Source organism: Macaca mulatta, chromosome 8 (assembly GCF_049350105.2).
Source record: "Macaca mulatta isolate MMU2019108-1 chromosome 8, T2T-MMU8v2.0, whole genome shotgun sequence".
NCBI classification, from domain to species: Eukaryota; Metazoa; Chordata; class Mammalia; order Primates; family Cercopithecidae; genus Macaca; species Macaca mulatta.
In genome coordinates this window covers 144,047,343-144,070,671 of record NC_133413.1, presented here as the reverse complement: position 1 = coordinate 144,070,671, position 23,329 = coordinate 144,047,343, and the positions used below count along the sequence as shown (strand labels likewise).

At 41.9% G+C, this 23,329-nt stretch overlaps 1 long non-coding RNA gene across 1 annotated transcript; it reads left to right on the top strand.

The window, feature by feature from the left end:
* The first annotated feature begins 802 nt into the window (after positions 1–802).
* LOC114680349 (uncharacterized) lies at positions 803–22,001 on the top strand. Its single transcript, XR_003732554.2, has 3 exons — positions 803–900; positions 1,576–1,656; positions 21,727–22,001. It is a non-coding gene; the product is annotated as an uncharacterized LOC114680349 (long non-coding RNA).
* The last annotated feature ends 1,328 nt before the right edge of the window (positions 22,002–23,329 follow it).

The following is a 23,329-nucleotide window of genomic DNA, read 5'->3' as shown; positions in this document are numbered from 1 at the left end:
AAGTTTATATTAAAACATGCAAAAAGAAAATAAACTCTCAGAAAGCATAACAAGAAAAAAGAGAGAAAAAAGACTAAAATAAATCAAAATTTAGAAGATTAAACCAAGAGGTTCGACATATGGTCTTCCAAAATGAGCTAAAAGAAGAATAAGGTGAAATTGTCAAAGATATAAGACAGGGAAATTTCCATACCTGAAAGGCATGCACATCCAGTGACAAGTATAATAAATGAAAGGGCCCACTGAGCACTCAACATAATGAATAAGAAGTTGCCTTGTCATGAAATTTCAAAACTACAAGTAATAACGACATGATTCTAAAAGTTTTTATAGGGGGAAACATATAAAGAACCCATTTTATTAAAAATGGATTATCATGCAGTTAACTTCGGTCCTGTTTCAAGGTTCACGTGAATAATTCTGATCGATAAAACCCAAATTACTCAGTAACCCTAGCTACAAGGAAGTGCTTCTTCTTGTTGTATTATGACTTTTAACTTTTTATTATTGTGAAAATTTCAAACCATACTAAAGTTGAAAGAGTAAGATAATGCCCATCTATATAGTCCTCAATTGGAGTCACTGACTATGCCAGTTGGAGGGACACTAATGATGAGACTGAATTAGGATGCCAGAGGAGAGTCTATGAGACATCAAGGAAATTGAAGTAGCACTGACAGGGAGTGTCTCAGACTATGATAAGGATCTGACAAGGTCTCAGCCGACCTAACAGGGAGCTCCAGAGCAAAGATTTCCCACTGCACAGCTGGTATCATGCATTGATCAGTCACTGGCTGGGCACTGCTGGGGAAGACTGTGGCCTCAGCTCCAAAGCACAATTGGATCCTGAAGGACCTAATGACTAGAAACTTCCAGCTGACTACACTCTGCAACTGACTGGTAAGTGCTTTCTTAAAGGGAAATTGGAGCAGTGAGCTTCTATAGCTGTGACAGCATTTTCTGATATTTTACCTTTTTTTCCCCCTAAACCATTTGAAGGCAAGTTGTAATCACCAGTCATGGCATTTTGACCACTAATTACACAGCAATATGATCTTAACAACTAAACATTTTCCTACATAACCACAGTACAATGATCACATTGGATAATTATTTGAACAATAATATTATCTGACATGTTGTCCATATTCAAATCAAATTCCATTAATCATCCAATTAAGTCTTGTTTCTTCTGGGTGCACATGCACATGTACACATGTATGTACCTGTGTGTTTGAGCCATGATCCAATTAGGGGTTATGAGTTGCATTTGATTCTCATGTCACTTTATTCTCCTTTAACGAAAAATGGTTCTCTTACCTTTCTGCATTTTCAAGATATTGGTCTTTCTGAAAATTCCACGTCATTTGTCTTTTAGGATGAACATCAGAATTTGTCTTCTTATTACTTCATGACTAAATTCAGGATATAATTGTAATACCCCACTTTTTGGTGTTTTCGTTTGTGCTTTAAATAGTCAGTTGTGTTTTATGTGAGTTACGAGAAACGAGAAAACAGTCTTTTATATTTATCTACTTATTTACTATCTCTGGTGCTTTTTATTTTCTTTTGTAGATTTGAACATCTATAGAATATTACATCTCTTTGACCTGAAGGACTTGCTTTAGCATTTCTTGTACTACAAGTCTGATGGAGGTAAAATCACTAAATTTTAATTTAACTGAAAATGCCTTTATTGCACCCTTGTTCAAAGGATATTTTTGTTGGATACAGAATTCTGTATTGACAGTTTGGTTTGGTTATTGCTTTCTCATTCAGCACTTCAAAGATGTTATTCCATTATCTTCTGGCCTCCATTGTTTCTGACAACAAGTCAGCAATAATTCTTATGCTTGTCCCCTACATATAACGTGTCTGTTTGCTCTGGCTTCTTTCATGATGTTTTCCTTATCTCTGTTTCTCAATCGTTTGATTATCATACTACCAGATGAAACTCCTTGTATTTATCAGGTTTTGATGTTTGTTTAACTGCTTGGACCTATAAATCATCAAATTTGGGGAATTAGAGACTATGGTTTCTTTGTTTCTTTAATTTTTTTTTTTTTTTTTTTTTTTTTTGAGACAGAATCTAACTCTGTCACCCAGGTTGGAATGCAGTGGTACAATCTCAGCTCACTGCAACCTCTGCCTCCCAAGTTCAAGCAATTCTCCTGCCTCAGACTCTCTAGTAGCTGGGACTATAGACCTGTACCACCGCGCCTGGCTAAGTTTTTTGTATTTTTAGTAGAGATGGGGTTTCACCAAGTTGGTCAGGCTGGTCTTGAACTCCTGACCACTCAAATGATCCACTCACCTCAGCCTCCCAAAGTTCTGGGATTACAGGTGTGAGCCACTGTGTCAGGCCAAATATTTTCTTTGCATTTTGTTCACCAGCTTCTCTCTTAGTGCTGATGTTTAGACTACTTGCTATTTTCACACAGAGCACTGGGGTTCTTTTAAACATTATTCAATCTTTTATCCTTTCCTTCTAATTGAGCAATTTTTATTATCTATGATCAAGTTCACTGACTTTTTCTTCTGCCATTTCCAATATTCTATTAGACCTGTTCAGTAAACTTTTTATTTCTGTTCATTTGTTTCAGTTATAGAATTTCTATTTTTTTCTTTCTTTTTTTTTTTTTTTAGATGGAGTTTTGCTCTTATCGCCTAGGCTGGAGTACAATGGCGCAATCTCAGCTCACTACAACCTCTGCCTCCCAGGTTCAAGCAATTCTCCCGCCTCAGCCTCCTAAGTAGCTGGGATTACAGTCACCCGCCACCACACCCAGCTAATTTTTGTATTTTTAGTAGAGATGGGGTTTCACTATGTTGGCTAGGATGGTCTTGATCTCCTGACCTTGTGATCCACCTGCCTCAGCCTCCCAAAGTGCTGGGATTATAGGCATGAACCACTGCAATCAGACACTATTTAATTTTATAGTCTACATTTTTCTATTGATTTTTTTATTTGCTCACTAATAGAAATCAAATTTTTTTATTTAAACATCTTTACAAGAGTATTTTTCAAGTCTTTTCTTAGTACAACATGTGCATTATTTTAGATTTGGTTCCTGTTGACTGTTTTATTTTGTTTTGATTTTTTCTTGTTTTTTACTATGAATCATATGTTTCTATTTCTTTGTCTATCTACTGAAATTTGCGTTGAATGCTGAATATTGTAGAAAAGACATTGAAGAGACTCTGGCTTCAGTATTGTCCTATCAAATTAACAAGTCATTCAATTACTGGTTAATCACCGGAACTTTTAGATGCTTGGTTTAACACTTCCTTCATTCAAGTCTGTGAAAAGCTGAAGGTATTTTCCAAACCTCTCTAACCTGAAGGGACCAAACACTAAACTCATTATTTTCTAGAGATCTTTTCTGTGACCTTGGTTAGGCCAGTTCCATGCTATGATCCCTATTGTTAAGACACAAGCTTTCTGGAGTCTCAGCTAGATGCTAGGGTGTTAATGATGGATTAAGGAGATGTCTCCACTCTGACAGGGCAAGAACTCCAACTTCCCTTGCACTTCTCCTTCCAAGAACTTCTTGACTTCTGTTATCTGTGTTCTACTCTTAACAGCATAGTATGTGCTATATGGTAAGGCTGGATGGTTTGTCCTGTACATGTACAACTAAAATTCAGCCACAGACTCTCAGGGATTCTCCATCAATTCATGGAATCCCCTTTCCACAGAGATTCCTCTACTCAAGGCCTACCTTGAGGATTCCATCTGTCTCAAGCCCATAACTCTTAACTGTGATCTCTGTTTGGTCAGCTCACTGAGGCCATGCTCTCTGTTTGGACTCCAGCTTATTGTGCTGCAACCAGGAAATTGTTCTAAGCACAGAGCTGGATACTCACAAGATTCATCTCAGAAGTTTCCCTTCACTCAAGAATTGCAGATTTGCATTACCTACTGCCCACTGCCTGAAAATAGTTATCCCACATTTTTATCCAGTTTTGTATTTGTTTACGGCAGGAGCGATAATCTAGTCCCAGCCACTGCATCATGACCAGAAGCCTGTGAAATACATTTTTAACTTTTCAGACTCTAAATTATAGGAAAGCACAGAAAAGGCAGGATGAAATGGCTGTCGGGTGAGCCAATCCGTGGTATGATTTACCAACCTGGAAATATATTATCAATCAACTCCAAGGAAGTGAGAGCAGTTTCAGACTTGCCAACACTATAATAATGATAACGATAATAATAATAACAATAAATGTAAAATGGCCTTCTACATTTCCTTTCTTAGGAAGTACTGAAGGAGGCACTTACTGAGATGAAGGTAATAGAAAAGAGAGACCCAGGATCGAAGAGACAGAGGATTCAACTGAGGAGAGCAACATTAGCAAAAGAATGGCCATTGTGTATCAAGTTGAAAAAGTGATCTATGCAGACTGAAAGAAAAACATGATGCAGGAGGCAGGTTTTAAATACCGTAAAAATAAAATCAAGCCAGGCATAGTGACTCATGCCTGTAATCCCAGCACCTTGAGAGGCCTAGGTGGGTTGATCACCTGAGGTCAGGAGTTGGAGATAAGCCTGGTCAACCTGGCGAAACCGCATCTCTACTAAAAATACAAAAATTAGCCAGGCGTGGTGGCAAGTGCCTGTAATCCCAGCTACTCAGGAGACTGAGGCAGGAGAATCACTTGAACCCGGGAGGTGGAGGTTGCAGTGAGCTGATATCATGCCACTGCACTCCAGCCTGGGCAATAGAGCAAGACTCCGTGTCAAAATAAAGAAATAAATAAATACAACTGAAAGCTCATAACTGTGGTTAAATATTTGAAGAGCTATTTACAGGCATATGACGGAAGGTGGAAACACTAAAAAAGATAATAATAGGCAAGTAGAAAATAAACAATAGAAAATCGAGGCAATTATTAACTCCAAGTAAAACAAAAATTTGAAGGAAAAAGTTGATCTAACTGTGCACTACTTAGCTTAGCAGGGACCTATATTTATATAGTCATAATTCTATAAACATTGTTACTGGTTTAACCAGATAGTCCTGTCTAAAATCCCGGCTCTACTTAATACCACTTACCTGTGTCAACTTGGGCAGCTTCTTTTAACTTTCTGAGCCTCAATTTCCCCTTCTACAAAATGTATAATCTCTCATAAGATTGTTGTATGAAGTAAAATAATACATACAAAGGCTCCCACAAAAGTTGACACTAAATATATATTTCTTTCCAAGGTTTTATTACTTGTGCACCCAGATAACTCTTTTGCAAAAGAAAGTGGTAAAATTGGATCTAACCCAGCCCCAGCTCCAGCTCCCACAGCTTCCTCATCCAACCCCAGCCTCAGGCATTGGAGCAGTCTATGCTGTGATCACACAGAACTGCTCACCAGTCCTCACATACATTGCACTGCAAGTTATACTGCTGTGCTATGATGTTTTGTCTGCCAAGAGTTCCCTCTTTAACCATCATGTCCATTCGTTAAGAACATCAATCTTGTATTATACTTCCAAAGCTTCCAATTATAATGAATTATTCTTTTGGTGTTTGGCACATTCTTAGTTGTATTGTGGTCTGTTTAAGTATCTATGTCTTTCACCAGATTGTATAAGCAAGGACTTTGCTTTAAATCAGTCTAACCAACACTTATTTATTGAGTAACTATCATGTGCCAAGTACTGTGCACATTACAAATTGAGGATCTAGGATAATTTAGACACCAGTATTCATTCAAAAATGAACCTACTAAGTGCCAAGAATTCTAATGGGCATTGAGATCCATGTGACCATGAGAAATATGGTCTCTTCCTTCATCGTATTTGCAGTGTGGAGAGAAGGGTCAGGCACGTAGAGAGGGAATTACAAAGCTAAGTAATGTCTGTGCCAGGAAAAGTATCTAGGTCAATGGGAGACAAAGAAGGGACATCACAGGCATGAGAATTCAGGGAAGGCTTTTTGGAAAAAGGAACTTCTAAACTAAAAATAAAATGAGTAGTAGCTCACTAAGGGATTGGAGAAGAGAGTTCAAGCTGAGGAAAAACATAAAAATATGTACACAATATAATAGAAGCAAGAATAATAGGCAGTCCTCTCTACCTAGAGGAATCAGGGAAAGCTGTGGGGGCATTTGAGCAGAACCTTCAAGGATAAGTAGATAATTATTGGTAATACTCTCATTCTCTTTGTTGAACAACTATATTAATGCATTAGTAGTCATCCTTAGTCCAGAAAGAATAATCTAATTACTACTATAATAATTTTAATTCAGTAGTGTTATGTTTACTACATAAATGGTAGGAATTTTTATTATCGAAAAAGCATGGACTTACTTCCTTTTGAAATATCTACTACAAACTGAAAATTAATTTAGATCTTTGAATCTTGCTTATTTTTTATCCTATTCTAGTGTCCAATTTAATTAGCATTTTAAAATAAATTCAGGTTGCTTTGTAGAGGAAAACACAGAAAACTAGAAGAAAAGATTGGCAAGTATATCTCACGGCATTTACTACAGAGCAAGATTTCAAAACAAACTTGCATTTCAAGATTAATAATTTCGGTTGTAGTATTGTTATTTATAAATATATGGCCAACACGATTGCAAGAAGAAGCAAGTATCTAGTTAAACTGAGTGGTACAGGCTGGGCACGGTGGCTCATACCTGTAATCCCAGCACTTTGGGAGGCCGAGGAGAGTGGATCACCTGAGGAGAGGAGTTCGAGACCAGCCCGAGCAACATGTAGAAACCCCATCTCTACTAAAAATACAAAATTAGCCGGGCATGGTGATGTATGCCTATAATCCCAGCTACTCAGGAAGGCTGAGGCAGGAGAATTGCTTGAACCCGGGAGGCGGAGGTTGCAGTGAGTCGAGATCGTGCCCTTGCACTCCAGCCTGGACAACAAGAGCAAAACTCCATCTCAAAAAAAAATTAAAATAAAAATAAAATAACCTGAGTGGTATAGACAAGAGTCAGCACAAAGAAAGGCGACTAGAATTGAAATGATATTTTCTAAGAGCCACCAGTGTGCTGACTCTGTGTCCTGAGGAATCAGAGACGAAGAAGTCACAATTTCTGCTATTCAAAATGTGCTTTGAAGGAAGAGTAATATTTCTCAGGCAAACAACAGTCTATATCTCTCAACTCATCTCTTTCTTTATTCCTACAATAACTGTCTTAACTTAGGCTCTCATTATCTCATATTGAGAGCATTAAAATATTCTCTTCCCTCGAGTCTTTCCTACCTATGTATTCTTCATCCTGTGAACAGAGTGACCCTTCTAAAATGTATATCTAAACACGAGTTTCCTCTTATTTGTCTGCATTTGACCTTCATTTTTGAAAGACACTTTTGCTGAGTATAGAATTCTAAGTATTTTGTCTTTTTGTTAAGTATTTTAAAGAGGTTGCCCCATTGTCTTCTGGTGTGTGTTGCTGCCAACAAAAAGTTTGTCATCATTCTCATTGTTGTTTCCCTGTACATAATGCATTTACTTTTCCTGGATACTTTTATGATATTCTGTTTATATCCGTTTTAAGAAAATTGATTACAATGTGCACTGGTGTCATTTTCTTCAAGTTTCTTCAGCTTGGAGAGTTCTCTGGGCTTCTTGGATTTAGGGGTTTGTAGTTTTTATCAACTTCGGAAAAATTTTGAACAGACTTCTTTGAATATCCTTCTCTTCCCCTTTTTCTCTGGGACTCCAATTACACATATCTTAGACCTTGTGAAATTACCCCATGGCACACTAATGGGATAATGCACATCAATGTTCACTTTATTTTCAGTATTTTTTCTGTTTTATTTTAAATGTTTTCTACTACTTTTTTTTTCAAGTTCACTAATCTTTTCCTCTGTAGCCTCTAATTAGCTATTAGTGGCATCTCATGCATTTTACATCTCAGGCCTTTTTTATCTCTAGAAGCCTGATTTGGATCTTTGTCATATCTTTTACACGTCCATTTAACATGCTCATGTTTTCTTCTATCTTCTTAAATATAAAGAATGTATTTATAATAGCTGTTTTAATTTCCATATGTACTAATTAGATTATCTGTGTCATTTAACTAATGTCCGTTTCTATGGATTGATTTTTAAATCTTTATTATGGGTTATATTTTTCTTCTTTGAGTATCTAGTGCTCTTTGGTAGGATGCTAGATATTGGTGGCTTTTAATTTTGGGGCATTACATTTTTTCTGTATTCCTGTAAGTATTCTTCAGATTTGTTCTTGGGTACAATTAAGGTAGTTGGGAAAAAACTGATCTTCTCAAGGCCTATGTCTATGCTTTGCTAGGCAGACACAAACAGATCTGTCCCATAAATAAAACAATCCGCTTTTGAATACTTAACCTGATGCCCTTTGTCATATGAGGTATCTTATAATGGCTGTCAGGAATATGAATTATTCCCAGTCCTGTATGGCTCTAGAAATTTTTCTGTCTACTCCTTCCAGGTGTTTTGTTTCTTTGTTTGTTTTTTGTTTTGTTTTGTTTTGTTTTTCCTTCCTGGCCTCAGGCAGTTTTCTTTAGTGCATGTGCTGATTAGTACTCAGCTAAAGACTCAAAAACGACTCTTCCACAAAACTCCAAAGCTCTTTTTCTGAGAAGCTCGCTCCTCTCAGGAACAATGCTGAAAGAATCCCAGCCACATTGGCCTCCCTAAATTCTCAGTCCTGCCTCCTAAACTTAGGGAGACCACTGGACTCAGTCTAAGCTGCTGCTTCTTGCACTGCAGCCTGGAAACTCTCTCCAGGCAAAAGAGAGAAGTATTCCTAGAACTTGCCCCATTTGTTCTTTTTTCTCAAGGATTACTGTCCTGCACTGCCTGTTTTCTAGTGTATGAATACTGTTATTTCAAATATTTTGTCCACATGATTAGTTGTCTAAAGTGGGAGGATAATTTCAGTCCCTGTTACTTCATTATGGCTGGAAGTGAAAGCTGACCATGATTTAAACAGTTGGTAGCTTTTAAGTGCTTTCAGAAAAACATGCCAACTGAAAGCCTTAAGTCCAGGCCTGGAGCCTCTCCTTCTCTTTCATTTCCTGGTCCCGTGCTTGCCCCATGGGGTTCTGTTTGACCTTCATCCACTTCAATGGTGGTGTTGAGGGTCTTGAGATCCCTCTTGGGACCTGACCAAGAGCACATGGGCTCCAGGGTTAGGTACCAGGGGAAGTCGAAGAATCCCCATAGGACCCAAGCCTCCATTCCACTCTCCAGCTCCATTTTCCCAGAAATCTCAGCAGTAAACAATACACATCATTTTCCCAGTGATTCTATAAATGAAAAGTGTTTGCTTCCTGTATGACTTTCTTTTTTCTTTTTTTTTTTTTTTTTGAGACAGAGTCTCTCACTGTCACCTGGGATGAGTGCAGTGGCACAATCTTGGCTCACTGCAACGTCCACCTCCCAGGTTCAGGCGATTCTCCTGCCTCAGCCATCCGAATAGCTGGGATTACAGGCGCTCGCCACCACGCCCGGCTAATGTTTTGTATTTTTAGTAGAGACAGGATTTTACTATGTTGGTCAGGCTGGTCTCGTACTCCTGACCCTGTGATCAACCCGCCTCGGCCTCCCAAAGTGCTGGGATTCCAGGCGTGAGCCACCATGCCCAGCCTTGGCTTTCATTCTTGTATGTGCACTTCTCTTGGTCTGGATCTCCAGAGAGCAGAAGTGACTTTTGGGATCAGTATGCTGCGTCCCCACCCTAAATTCCTAATAAGACAAAGAAACTTACGGTATAGTCCAGAAGAAAGACACTTAAACAAATATGATAGAATGCTTCATGTAAATCCCTCATGAATGCTTGTCACATTAAATAAAATATAAGCACAAAGATACGCACTCAGTTCTTAAAGAACTCGGGAGAGAAGCCTATCACTTGGCCTGGGGCTTTCTAGGAAGGCTTTCAGAAGGAAGTGACTAGCCCCTTCCCTGACATTCACCCAGAAAATGTATTTCCATAATGACTTTCCAATGACAGTGACTCAATGGAACAACTCTGGCACTTTAGACACATTTTGACAACCTCCTCCTTTGGAGAGCTCGGCAGTTATTAAGATGGAAGAAGCCAGCCAGCGCCTCTGTCAAGTAGCCGGGAAGGTTCCTGCTGAGGCCATTATAAAAGGAAGCAGTGGGGGAAGGCATTAGGAGAGTTGAAGATTGGGTAAGGACCCCAGACTGGGTCTCCCCGAGCCTTTGATTAAGACAGGCCAAGTTTGTCCTCACCACTGCCAGAAACGTGCTTTCCGTGAATCCAGGGCGCAGAGTTCTAAACAAGGAGGCTGTTAAAAGATAGATTAAAAGGCATAAAAATAGTATTAGATTTCACGGCACAGTGAGGCCTGTCAAGTCCGGGCTCACAGAGTGAATTGCTTAAAGGCGATGATCAAAATGAGTCACCAGTGTCTGCTCGGATTGTGCTGATGCCTCTCGGAAAAGCAGAAGCCAGGACTATTGTTTGTGTCAAAAATGCTTCTGAAGAGGCTACAGAAATCAAAAGGCACTGATGTGCCAAAGTCTGAAGGCAGGGGAAGGGGAGAGAAGAGAGGAGAGTCAGGGGCTCGAACATGCAGGAAGCAGATGAGCAAGAGATAGCATCTCAGGGCAGAGTTGTGCGAACAGAGTGGAGTTGAGTCCTCGGAGACCCTCAGTTTTTCCAGCTCCTGCTAGGTGCTAGACCTAGTGCTGGGCACCTTAGGTATGATAACTCAGGAAACAAGAACCAGTTACTTGAGGGAGCGGTGTGGCCTTGAATGTGTCACTGAGCCTCCCTGAACCTCCGTGTCTTCTTCTGGAAAGTGAAGTTAAACAGCCATACCTCTCAAGGTGGTTGAGGATTTTACGTAAGATAACAGGGGCAAAAATGTCAAGCATCCAAAAAGCGCTCAATATACAAAGTTGAATCTGAAGGCAAATCACTGGGCAATCCTAATCATAAGAACATTCACTGAGAACAGGTTATACGCCAAGTACTGAGATGAGCAGTCTATAGTCAGGCATTACCTAATTTAAAGTCTCCAGACCTATGAGTTAGGTAATAGTTCCATCCCCATTTGACTTACAGAGAGACAGAGTCTTTATGTAAAGACTGGGACAGTAAGTTGCCCAATGTCACACAAGAGAGAAGCCACAATCTAAAAATCCATCTGTCTAATTCCAAAAACCTGTGATCCCTATCATTTTGCTGGCTGGTTGTCTAGAATGATAGAAGGCTAACATTGGCATCATCTTTAAGATGACTCAGTATCAAGCCCTCCACCTCCCTGCAGGCCTCCTTTACATGTGTGAACCCCTCGGAAACGTCCTGCCAACTGGCCAGCCTGCTCCTGTTTGCACTCTTCCCATGACGGGGTGCTCACTTCCTGCTGAGGCAGCCTGACCAATTTCCTGACAATTCGACCAGTTGGAAAGTACTTCTTTCTCCAGTCTATCGGATTGATTTCAGATTCAAGAGCAGCACCAAGTAGACACATTCTCAATTGTCACTTCCAGGGAGGAAATCTTTGACAAGTTCCCACTGCTTTTTAGAAGTAAAATAGTCATAACTTGTTCTTCTTAAAAACTGCCAACAGCATGAAGAGAATCAAGACTGAAGACCAAAATTGCTTTTCTCTCCTCTCGATAACACTGTCAGCATGGAGCAGGCCGACTGTGGAGGAACTTCAATTGGGGCTAAATTTATATTCATTCAGGTGTCACCGGACTCTGCTTTCTTGCCTCTCTTCTCTGATCAATGCACTCATTAAAGGACTCAGGCTTGGCAATAGATTCACCTTAATGCTCGTCACCCTGGGGTTTCAATAACACAGGTTCTGAGACTCTAACAAGCTACTGAAGAATGAAAAGAGAAAAACGAAAAAAAAGCTTTATCTTTCCCTCCTTGTACAGAGTCCTGAAATTGTTTCTCTTTGTCTTTCACAAACAATTCTGTCGACTGTATTAATTTTATGGAGGAGCTTTGAGGGGCATATATGGGAAGAGGGAAATTGGGAAAATATTTATGTGGAGCAGGTGTACAGAACGAATATCCATCTATTTATTCCAAAACAGTGAGAAATGTGGATTGCATTTATTTCTGTTTTTCTTAACTTGGAAGATTTGTTTGGAAACTTAAAATAAAAGGTTTGTTTAACTTTTACCAAATTACGTTTTATTTGTCTTAACAGAAGGATACTTTCACTTCTACACATTCCGTTGTAGAATCTGTCTACATACTCATGTATTTTCACAGTCCCAAGCATGGTATGTATTGTGGGATCTGGCCAGCAGCCCACAATGCAACGGGGTTCTCTCTTTGTTCCCAGGCGGATCGGCAGGTCAAGAAATAATAGACATACACAAGATAGTGAAAGCTGGGTCCAGGGGTGTCACCACCTTCTGGTCCCATGGTGCCAACAATGCACTGGATATAGCAGCAATTATTAAGTTTAGTGAGGGTGGAGGTAGGTTAGTAAGGGATTTTGGGTCATTTGATTATGAGGTGAGATGGTCACATGGGGATGAAGTAATTCTTTAACATAACATCTGTATGCAGAAGTACAGTATACAGAGGTAAGAATTTACAATATAGTGGGTGCATCAGTAATTTCTAACAGAGCCTTAAAACAGAAATGCAGTCTTTCCATAGTCTATGATTAGCAAGATGTTAATCAGCAGTAACAGTTGCAGCAAAAGCTGGTTAGAAACAATCTGTAGAAACAGGACGTGAAGCTAGACAATGGGTTAGACTAGAAATTGTCAGAAGGGAGTATGCCTTTACCCTAAAGAGGCCTAGAAGAACCATGGCTAGATGAGGGCATTTATAGCCCTATCTTATCCATATGGACAGGTGTCCCCCAATGCGTCCATTTATAGGCTCTCCACGAGGGTCACATTCCATTCCCAGAGCTATGAACATTTGCTTTTCTGGGATAGGAATTTTGGTGATGTGAAACCTCCCTGACTGCATATCCGTTCACAGGTTCTCTGAAGGGGGAAGCACATCACATGCTGTTGGCTCATTCTGGCAGTCCAACCAGCATTGTCTTTACACAATCCTGCATGCAATTTTGTATTTACAATAATCAGGAGCATTTCATCTTTTATTCCATAGCAATAGTTTCAGGTGTCTCCCTACATCTCCCCTTTTATTTTATTCTGCAGCAATAGTTTCAGGGGGTCTCCCTACAGGTATGCAGGTTGATATGTGATTTGGATCTGTGTCTCCACCCAAATCTCATGTCAACTTGTAATCCTCAGTGGGGCATGGTGGCTCATGCCTGTATCCCAGCACTTTGGGAGGCTGAGGCAGGCAGACCACTTGAGGTCAGGAGGTTGAGACTAGCCTGGACAACATGGTGAAATCCTTTCTCCACTAAAAATACAAAAATTAGCTGGGCATGGTGGTGCGTGCCTAATCCCAGCTACTCATGAGACTGAGGCAGGAGAATCACTTGAACCCAGAAGACAGGGGCTACAGTGAGCTGAGATTGCACCACTGCACTCCAGCCTGGGCAACAGAGCAAGACTCTGTCTCAAATAAATAAATAAACAAACAATAAATAAAATTGTAATCCTCAATGTTGGAGGAGGGGCCCGTTGGGAAGTGATTGGGTCTTGGGGGCAGATTTCCCCTTTGGTGGTGTTCTCATGACAACCAGTGAGTTATTAGAAGATCTGGTTGTTTACAGGTGTGTAGCGCCTCCCAGCCCCTCTCTTCCTCCTGCTTTGGCCATGGAAGATGCACTTGCGTCCCCTTCACCTTCTGCCATGATTGTTAGTTTCCTGAGGCCTCCCCAGTCATGCTTCCTGTATAGTTAGCAGAACCGTCAGTCAATTAAAGCTCTTTTCTTTGTAAATTACTCAGGTATTTCTTTATGGCAGTGCAAGTATGAACTAATATATATGTCATGTTCTTATTATTATTTACACCAAACAATTTATCATGAGTGTTCCCTGTGTTGCTTCACTTCTTGTTATTAGGTGATTGTTACTGAATAACTTGTGAAATAGAGGCTCTTAACCATTCTCATTAGATGATTTCCTTTTTTTCCATTAATTACCTAACATTAGTCACCTTCGTACCTTTATTTTTTCACAGGGAAATGATAATCACCTTTGAAGTCCCTCATTGTCTGTTTCTGTTATGCAAATCAACCATTTTGTCTGTAATAAAACCACTACCATAATCTCATCCACTTTGGGTGTCATGAGACTTTGCACTTGCAGGGTAAATGTATCTGATAGCAATCATTTAAGCATACCCTTACAATGATCCTGCATGGCAGATGCACTTGCATGGGTGCTCCAAGCTAGGGAATCCGGAAGTGACTAACCTGGAGATTCATTTGTTCCTAATCTATGGTAAATATCTGAGCCCCCACACTGCCCCAGCTCATGGAACATAGTTCCATACAGGAGATTAAGGCCCTGAGTTTGGGGTTAAATGAAGGTTGCCAAGCAGAGGTCATTATGGGGAGGATATTAGTCTGTTTTCACATTGCTGATAAAGACATACCCAAGACTGGGCAATTTACAAAAGAAAGAGGTTTAATGGACTTACAGTTTCACATGGCTAGAGAGGCCTCACAATCATGGAGGAAGGCGGAAGGCACTTCTTATATGGTGGTGGCAAGAGAGAGAATAAGAGCTAAGCGAAATGGGTTTCCCCTTGTCAGACCATCAGATCTCGTGAGACTCATTCCCTACCATGAGAACAGTATAGGAGAAACTGCCCCCAGAATTCAATTATCTCCCACTAGGTCCCTCTCACAACAAGCAGGAATTATGGGAGTACAAATCAAAATGAGATTTGGGTGGGGACACAGACCCAAACCATAGCAAATGTTAAGTGAAAATCATATATAAACTGCATAATATTTGTGGGTGGTTGTGGTTTTCCTGCTCAACTCACCACCACTGGGCCGTGAGGTTATCTTTTCCCAGTCACTGCCACTGGATCTTTTCTGTACATAAGGCAGTTCTCCTGCCCAGTCCACCACCACTGGACTCCCTCTCCCATACATAAGCCTCTAATGAAACCCCTTGTCTCATTTGCTGGCTCTGGGTCCTTTCTTCAGCTCCTTGAACTTGCTGCTTTTCCCACTGAGGCTAACAGTGGCTCAGCACAACACAGCCTTCTGAGAGTTAATGGCTGTGTGCCCACCTAGTCTTCTGCAATAAGCAGTTTACGATGGGTGGGCCAGCTATTGAGCTCAGGAATTAATCTTCACCAGGTGGTGGTCACTGTGCTAGGAGCTACAATAGTCACGCTTATTTGGCAGATGAAGAAACTGAGGCACTGACGAAAATGTTCTGTGGCTCAGTGGTTGGGCTGACCCAAAGCCATGTGTTCCATCTGACATTCAAGATGGGCTCTGTTGACTTTGCCAAAACTGTAATTGTATAAAAGTCAGAGGTTAAGCTAAGGTTGGTGTTGTCATGCTGCTACTATAGATACCATGTTTCTGCAAGGCTGGAAAAAGTCCTAAAATACTTTTCAATATCATAAGAAGAGAACTAATTCTATACAGTCATTGGATACCATTAAACACTGCCTTAGACTAGTGTACAACCGAGCTGCTATTTGGTCAAAATAGCAGCTGGAACTTGTGTGTCCCTACACACAAAGTTCTGTGCTAAGTGCCTCATGGGTGATATCTCCCTATCAGTTTCATTCCATTTTATAGACAAGGCACCTGAATGTTACAGAGTTTAAGAAACTTATCTAAAGGCATGTGTGCAAGTGGTGGACCTGAAATCTAAAGCTTCATCTTTCTAATTTCAGAATCTGTCACCCTAACAACAGGTTAAGCACTGGGCATTCAAGCTGGCCACACCATGGAATGCATCTTTGTGAAACTTCTCTTTTTTTAGAAGAAAAATCTTACACTAAGAGAGGTTGAGTTATGGGCCCAAAATCGCATACTGACAGATCCATCTTTAAGGCCAGGCTCCCCAAATCTTCCTTTCAGAAGAATTCCAAATAATGTATCACATACATATCCACAAGACAGAGCTCAATTCCTTTCCTTTTGATTCTGGGCTAGACTTAGTAACTTGCTTCCAAAGAATGAGATACAGAAATGAAAATATAGAAACCAAGTGGACACTACATTGGTTAAGGTTAACATCACCAGTGATAAGTTATCTTGCTTGCTATCACATACCCATTTACATGCAACCGGAAAAACACTTCACCTCCATGATATTTTTCTAAAAAATCTATAACCCCAATCTAATCAGACCAGTTCAAACAGGGGGACATTCTACAAACCACTTGACTAATAGTCTTTGAAACTCTTTAGAGAATCAAAGAAAAAGATTAAGAAGCCCTTGGATCAGAAGAGACTGCATAGGTATGACAACTAAATGCAATGTGCAATTCTGGATTGAATTGGATCCCGTTGAGGAAGAGGACATCAGTGAAATAATAGGCACCAACAAAATGAAGTCTGTTAGCTCAGGGTACTAGACCAGTATTAATTTCTTAGTTGTTATAGTTGCACCATGGTTATGTAAAATGTTAGCATTAGGGTAAGCTAGGTAAAGGGTATGTTTGCAACTTTGCTATAAATCTAAAAATGTTACAAAATACAAATTTTCAGGTAATATAAAAATAAAAATAAACAGATCACCAAAACTTTAGCTGCCTGTTTCATGGCCGTTTCCTTATAGCTTGTAATTCACTCACTCCTTTTTTTTGTTTTGTTTTGAAATGGAGTCTCACTCTGTTGCCCAGGATGGAGTGCAGTTGCATGATCTCTGCTCACTGCAACCTCTGCCTCCTAGGTTTAAGCAAGTCTCCTGCCTCAGCCTCCTGAGTAGCTGGGATTACAGGCACCCACCACCACACCCAGCTAAGTTTTGTGCTTTTAGTGGTGATGGGGTTTCACCACGTTGGCCAGGCTGGTCTCGAACTCCTGACCTCAGGTGATCTGCCTGCCTCGGCCTTCTAAAATGCTGGGATTACAGGCATGAGCCACCGTGCTCAGCCTCCCTCATTCTTTACAAAAATTTTTAAAAAACAAAAAAAACAAAAAAACAAAACAGGGGTCCAAAAGGATATGTGTGAAGACCACTATTCACTGTAAACAACCCAGAGCAATTATTCTTGGAATGTGTATGGCCTCACAAACACTATGCCCTACACATACACACCACACACTGCTAAGACTGGTTCCAAACACCTGGCTACATTATTTTCCCTTCAGGCTGAGAGCCTGAGGTTTCACTTGGCCACTGGCCACGGCAGGATTGTTCCATGTTATTTTTTTTTCTTTTATTTTCCTTTATTGGGGCAACAATGCTGCAGCTGAGCCTCTGTAGAAAGAGAACGACATTCTTTCCATTTTTTTTTTAAGAGAAGCAGTTAAAAATACACATTGGTACGTACTGCAATTATCATTCAGAATAAATGCAGGAACGGTGACATTAACTAATGGGAGTGCAGCAGCTGTCGGCTTTTTGAAAGCCATCCTCAGCACAGTGCGGAGGTGTCCAGTGGTAATTGCTCCTTTAGTCTATCTGTCTGATGTCATGAGGGAATCCACTGGGTAAACCCAAGGCTGCTTTTTACCTCAGCATGGCCCAGAGTCAGCTTGTCCTCAATAAGGTGTTTGTTGGCAAGTGGGTAAAAAGCTACAATATGATCATGATTTCATTAACTTAAACTTTAGCAGTGCCTTTGATTAGCTGGAATTGGCCAACAGAAGACTCAAGGAAAACCGATAACAGAATAATTAATAAGAGGCACTAATGTTAACTGAAAACCAACCAAATGCCAGATAGCACCAGGCACTTGACCAGGTCTTTAATCCTCTGACCAATCTGCTGAGAAGCAATGCCGTGCAACTTGTAGAAATGGGGCTTGGAGCTGGGAAATGACCACCAGCTTACACTTCGGCAAGCGGCAGGCATGGACTTCTCTCCAGCCCAGCCCAGAGTGTCAGCATCATGCCTTGCACTCTGGGTGCTTAGATGACTGTTTTACTCATTTATTGATTCTGTCATACCCCCCATTCTAAAAAGGAATGGGGATGTCTTACAGAAACTCCACAAAACTAGAGAGAATATGCATTCCCAGCTGGGTGCGGTGGCTCACGCCTGTAATCCCAACATTTTGGGATGCCGAGGTAGGCAGATCGCTTGAGCTCAGGAGTTCGAGAGCAGCCTGGGCAACATGATGAAACCCTGTGTCTACCAAAACTACAAAATCTTAGCTGGGCGTGGGGACGTACATCTGTGGTCCCAGCTACTTAGGACGCTGAGGAGAGGGGATCGCTTGAGCTCAGGGCGGAGGTTGCAGTGAGCCAAGATCGCACCACTGCACTTTAGCCTGATCAACAGAGTGAGGCCCTATCTCATTAAAAAAAAAAAATAAATAAATAAATAAATAAATAAATAAAAATGCATTCCCAAAAGTATCTAGTGCAGAAGTTGGGGCTAGAGCTTTCTCATGAGAATCTAGCAGTCAAAGCTGCAAGATCCATGATGTAAGTGAGGAAAAAAGCAAACAGCAGAAAAGGTGGGGAGGGCACAGCAGGATACATGCTTAAGGCATGCACCCCTTCTTAGACTCTATCTTAGACACCAATGGAGTGCTACAAAAGCCGTAGACCATGTATTAAATCATTTATTTTCATTCTCCACAGAGTCTTGCACCTACTGAATCACAGGTGATGCAATTTGCTCATCTGTAAATAATAATATCCACTTCAAAAGAATACTGTGAATGTCATTAGGCAACACATGTCAGCATGTCAATGGCTCAGCACACGCCTGCCATATGCGAGGGCTTAACATAAATGTGACACAAGGTTATTAACTTGGATTAAAATTGTTTAAAGCAGACGAAACTGCTAAAGGTTACATAGTAGTGGGATGACATGTTTCAGCACTGGCCACCTGTGGGAGAAGTAGAAGAGGAAAGAGAGAATAGAAGAGGGAAAGGAAGAGGGGAAGAAGGCAAGAAATAAGAAGAGAGGTGAGAAACGAATGGGAAATGGGAAAATCAGAGGAGGACAGGGAGAAGGGAGAGATGGAGTGGAGAGAAAGAGGGAAATGAGAAGTGAGGAAGAAGATGAAGGGGAGGGAAGAGGAGGGGAGGAGACCAAAGAGATTATCAATCTGATCAGAAACAGGAGCCTCTGCTCCTGAAGATTCCAGAGTGGGAGGAGGAAGAGGGAGTTCCCCCATCTTACTGGGCCTCTCCCCAGGCACAGACGCCACATGTCTGTCTACTTCACTATTGTCCTGTCACCTCCTCCCGTGGAGAACACCTGAGCTCCTCTGTGCTTTGGTGATATGGAAACGGTCCTTCCCTCTGCCTCTCAGAAGCTGGGCAGGACCAATCTCTATCCACTCACCCTTTCATTTACTCAAAAAATGACTGTAGATACCACAGCAAGCAAACAGATGAACCCCGCCCTGGTGGAGATGATGCACTACTGGAGGACGCAGGCAGAGAATTGGAAGTTACAACATGGGGTGTAAAATCTTTGACAAGAAAAGCCCAAGACAGGAACCAAACCTAGAGGAACATGGGAAGTTCCCCAGAAAAAGAAATCAATGCCCCCAGAGAGACGGAGGTTCCCTTGGAGTCTACCCACAAAGCGAGAGCTGAGAGCAGAACACAGGGAGGAAGCAGGATGTGCAAATCTCGGAGTTCAGCAGGAACATGGCAGATCCTGGAAACGGAGAGAGAATGGCCAAAGCTAGAACACAGGGCTGTGCTGGACAGGGTTGGGGAGGATCTCTAGCAGGAAGGAGGGACCAGGAAGGGATGGCCTCGGAGAGGACAATGAGAAGCTAGACTTCTAAACCGTGTCTTATCGAAGTCTTTTGTAATGAGACAAGAAGATGCTCTTGGTTGTTTTGTTTTGTTTCCAGGAACAGCCTCTGATGGCAGTACAAGAGGGGACCAGGCTGGGGAAGGAGCCAGAAGATATTGTGAAGGCTGTCACAGGCAGTTCAACAGGACCTAGGGAGAGTGCAGGGTGCTGGGGAAGATATCCAAGGACTGGCTACTCAGTCCTTGTTGGACTGTATGTAGTATTGGGTGTTGGGTTGTGGGGAGATGCAGAGAAAGTCAAAGACAACTCTAGGGCTTCAGGTCTGGACAAGTGGTGGAGGGAGATGCTGTCCCTGACACAGAGAAAGAGAAAGAAGCTAGTTGGTCTTATACAGGTTTGTGGTCTTATGGGAAGGCCATGTAAATTACTCAGAGAAGATGGATATTTGGGTCTAGAATAGAGGTCAGCAAACTGTGAAAATGGCCAAGGAGAGGACGTTTTTGGTTTTGTGGGTTGTACGATCCTTGCTACAACTACTCACCTCCACTGTTGCAGCTAGAACGCAGTCACAGAGGATGCATAAGCCATTGGATGTGGCTGTGTTCCAGCCAAACTGATTTACCAAGGTGGTGACAGGCTGGATTTGGCTAGAGGGTCACTGCGTGCTGACCCCTGATTGAGAGCATCAGATAGATGTCTGGGCTGGAAACAAATATTCAGGGAAAGTGATTTGAAGTAATGAGTGTGGATTATATAGAGAGACATAGATTTAGATGTATCTATTAAGACATATACTCTATTTTTCTATGTATAGATATATAGATGTTGAGAGATTTATTTTAAGGAATTGGCTCACATGACTATGGGTCTGGCAAATCTGAAGTCTGCAGGGCTTGGTAGCAGGCTAGGAACTCAGGCAGGAGTTGATGCTGAAGTCTTGAGGCAGAATTTCTTTCTTTCCGGGAAACCTCAGTGTTTGCTTTTACAGCCTTCAAGGAATTGGATGAGGCCCACCCTCATTATCAAGGGTGATCTGTATTCCTTAAAGTCAACCGCATCTGCAAAATATCTGCCCAGTGCACCTGGATTAGGTTTCAATTAAATGACTGGGTACTATATAGCCTAGCTGAGTGGATACATGAAAGTCACCATCACAGGGGTCATCTTAGAATTCTGCTACTCCACTTTTGTAAGTGGCCGCATCATGCTAATAACCCATATTGTGGTTATGGTCAACGAAGACCCCAATATGTTAAGGTATCAGTTCTGTTTTGATCCTAGATGCCCCAAGTGCCCATATCTATATCTATATCTGTATCTATAGATACATAGATATCTGTTACCCAGGCTGGAGTGCAGTGGCATGATCTTGGCTCACTGCAACCTCTGCCTCCCAGTTTCAAGCGATTCTCCTGCCTCAGCCTCCCAAGTAGCTGGGATTACAGGCATGTGACACCACGCCCGGCTAATTTTTGTATTTTTAATAGAGATGAGGTTTCACCATGTTGGTCAGGCTAGTCTCGAACCCCTGACATCAAGTGATCCTCCCACCTCAGCCTCCCAAGCTGCTGGGATTACAGGCATGAGCCACTGCACCCGGCCCAGTGCCCATATCAATATCGATGTTCCAGGTTATGTCTGCCTTTGTCCAAGAGCAGAACGGCATTCACTGCTCTTTCCCTGCCTGGAAAAGCCTCATTAAATGCCTCTCAGGTAAGATGGCCACCCAGCGTCCTCCCTTCTCTGAGGCTAATGGGTTCAGAAGGTTGTGAAAGGGGTCACAAACTTCCTGCCTCCTTCCTCATGCAAACCCTGGTCGTGAGTGCCTGCGTATCCGCAGTGGAGGAGCCCTGCGCGCTGGCAATTCTTCAGTGGGAGAAAGGCATTTGCAAAGCCTAATAATGGCACCATACATATGTATACATTTTACACAAAGCCCGTTTATTTTAAAAAAATCAATTTCTCTCCTACAGATGGCACATTGCATAAAGAAACGCGAACCCAGCAGCACCCCTGCCAGCGGCAATTCTGAGCACTCATTTCCGTGTTGCCAAGACATTACATGGGAAGGCATGTGCGTTTAAGGGCATCCAATTGTTTCTGTACCAGAACAGCAGCAACATCCTGGGCAGGCCTTTCCTCTGGAGTTCATGTGCAGGTCGTACTGATGCACAACACGACCTAAAGGGACCATGGAGGAGGAAGGGACCCTAAATCCAGGCCAAATGGGAGCAGGGTTGTCCTCAGGTAAGTGCATGTTTGAGGTAAGATGCTACTAGCACGAGGGGAGCAGAAGCCTCCCGGAAACATCCACACCAGTGGCAACCATCATCAAAGGTGAGGCAGAGAATGACAGTCACAGTCACAGTGACAGAGTAGACATTTTTTGCAATGAGATCTTGGGATGGAAAGGAAGCAAAACACACTCTCATCCTGCAGCCTGCTTTCCCTGAAATGCTGCAGAAAGGAGGAAAATTTGTGTTGAGGGCCTCCAGACCATGAACAGGCAATGATCTCTAGAAGGTAGAGCAGAGGGAAATCAAAAAGATGACAGATATAGGGTCAAGAACCAGACACATAAAATAAGAGTCTGGTGTCCACACAAACATCATAGTATTTTGTATCAGTCTGAATAAAAGAGGTTGTGCTGTGTAACAAATAATGCAACATCTCAGTGACCTAAAGCCACCGACTTTTACATTTTACACAAAGCCCGTTTATTTTAAAAAATCAATTTCTCTCCTACAGATGGCACATTGCATAAAGAAACGCGAACCCAGCAGCATCCCATATTAAGGGCAAAAATAAGCATGAAAAGGAGAGGGAGAGAAAACAGAAATCAAATAACCAAGAAGGTCAGATAACCAAGAAGGTCAGAATAACCAAGAAGGTCAGAATGAAGACAGAGAGGGACAGGGGCTGATGAGAGGGTGTAGAGGGCCCACCTGTCCCACGCCCTTGCCACATGAGGTGGCTGATCAGAGGGCAGCCTTGCAGGGGATTGCAGCTGCAGAAGAGCTGTTCAGAAATGCAGAGCTGTCCTTCCAGGCAGCCCTAGTCCTTCCCACGCAGCTTGAGCCTTAATTTAGGAATGTGGTCCTCAGGCCTCAAGGCCTCAGGCCTCAAGACCTCTGCACACTGTGGTGCCAGGGCCCCAAAGCCTGTGGGGCTGGTGGTGAAGGAGGAATCTGAGGTTCAACCTGGGGACCAGGAGGGTCATCTCAGCCTAAGGATCCGCCCTGCAACGCGGAGCAGAGACTTGTCCTCCTCACCTGGCCACGCAGGATCACCCCCAACACACACACTCCAAACCATGTGTCTCCCTCCTACCTGACCACGGCAACACCCGCTCTCAGAACCCACCCACTGAGAATTCACTACCAAATTTGAGAATTAAAGCAGGGAGGGCCTTCATGGAAGAGAAGAAAGTCTTTCTGTTTGTCTGTTTCTTGCTCAGTAACCAAATGCATCTCAATAATAAAATAACCCAGAGGGAAGGAGCATCAGGAAAATGGGTTTATTTATGGTTTCTAGCCAGGACTGTACTTAAGTTTTTCTGATATTCATAATTAGTTG